Source organism: Austrofundulus limnaeus, unplaced genomic scaffold, assembly GCF_001266775.1.
Source record: "Austrofundulus limnaeus strain Quisiro unplaced genomic scaffold, Austrofundulus_limnaeus-1.0 Scaffold412, whole genome shotgun sequence".
In the NCBI taxonomy this organism is placed as follows: Eukaryota; Metazoa; Chordata; class Actinopteri; order Cyprinodontiformes; family Rivulidae; genus Austrofundulus; species Austrofundulus limnaeus.
The window spans coordinates 32,454-33,994 of record NW_013952814.1 but is presented as its reverse complement, the minus strand read 5'-3'; the positions used below and the strand labels follow the sequence as shown (position 1 = coordinate 33,994).

Below are 1,541 nucleotides of genomic sequence, written 5' to 3'. Positions count from 1 at the left end.
GATTGGACCAGGAAAATAAATTACAAGAGACAGAAAATCGACATTCTGTTCTCTGATTGGCCCGGCTAAAAATCTGCCAGTGAAATCCTTGTTAATGGGAGAAATGCCAGATGGAGCAGTGAAGCGAAACTAGAATTGAGCGGAGCTGCATAGGAAGGCAAGGGCCAGGCTAGCCCCATGGCAGTTCTATTGACAGAGGAGAGCCCTCACCTATTGCGTTACTTGACTTCCTCAGTAGCTGTAATAYGAAACTTTGATGTGTTGTCCAGTGTAAGACGTGTTTTAATGCTTACTAAAAACTACAACTTAATCAGTAGCTAATCTCAGGAGCATATAGTACATTGATTTTAAGAACATTTCAAAATAAGAGCATCAGACCCTTTCAGTATACAAATATCAAAACCTTAAATGCATTTGTGTAGTGCCATTAAGTCAGTAAAAACATATTTCAATACTAAGACTGTTGAATTATCTTACAACAGATAAAAAAAATATTAATAAATTTTTTAAAGAACCTTGCTTCAAAACGTCAAATTTATTCTCTTAAATGCCATTTTTCCTGTATTACTACACAGACTCATTCAATWAATCACATCACACCATACCTATTCTACAAAACCTTCATTGTGATGCATTGGCGGTGAGATTGGAACCAGGCACGATATGAGGAATCAAAAAATAAAGAATTTTATAAAAGCAAAAAGCTGATGTGGCTGCAAAACAAAGAACAAAACAGGAGACATGGGAGAAAGCCAAGGCTGAACCAAACAATGAACAGATGAGGAAGTGGTGACAAGAGACTGGCTAAATACAAACTGAGGGAGAGAGGGAATTGGCAACACCTGTGCTGGGAACAGATTATTAATTACAGACAGGCGAGGGAGGTGGAGAGGACAGAGCTGACTGAGGAAAAGACGATAATGAGAACACAAGACACAGATCCTCACAGTACCCCACCTTTAAAGATGGTCTCCAGGTGTCAACCAAAACACACGGGAGGGCGGAGGGCTTACAGACAAACAGGACAGACTACAAGGAAAATGAGACTCTGGGTTGAACAGACAGGAATGAAAAAGAGTACAAGAAAAAAAGAAAGCAAGAGTACAAAACAAAAAACCAACAGGAGACCCCTGAGAGAATAAAACAAAACAGTAGGGCTCGGCGATTATTTGATCGTGATTATTGATCGAGAAAATTTTCAGGTCAATTACAGTGAGCCTCTACTCGATCAAACATGGCGGAAATGTGTGTGTCAGCAGCCAATCAGAATCCACCTTCTCCTGCTCCACTTCCATTTATAAGTTGCTAAGGAAACACGAACAGAATCGCGGAATTGATCAAATTAAATGTAATCCAGTATAAAAAGCTGAGTCTCACAGAATTTGCTTATTTGGGCGAGTTTTTGAGGTATTTTGGACGATGCCTCTTCCTGTACCTGCCGTTACCTGCTAACAGGCATGTGAGTCGACCTGCTTGAGCTCCCCTCCAGAGAGAGAGAGAGAGAGAGAGAGAGAGAGAGAGAGAGAGAGAGAGAGAGAGGG

The 1,541-nt window shown here is 40.7% G+C and overlaps 1 protein-coding gene across 1 annotated transcript in view; it reads left to right on the top strand.

Moving 5' to 3' along the window:
• Window positions 1–1,541, top strand: part of LOC106528908 (consortin) — a gene marked incomplete at its 5' end in the record, with an annotated part of 33,819 nt that overhangs the window by 7,156 nt on the left and 25,122 nt on the right.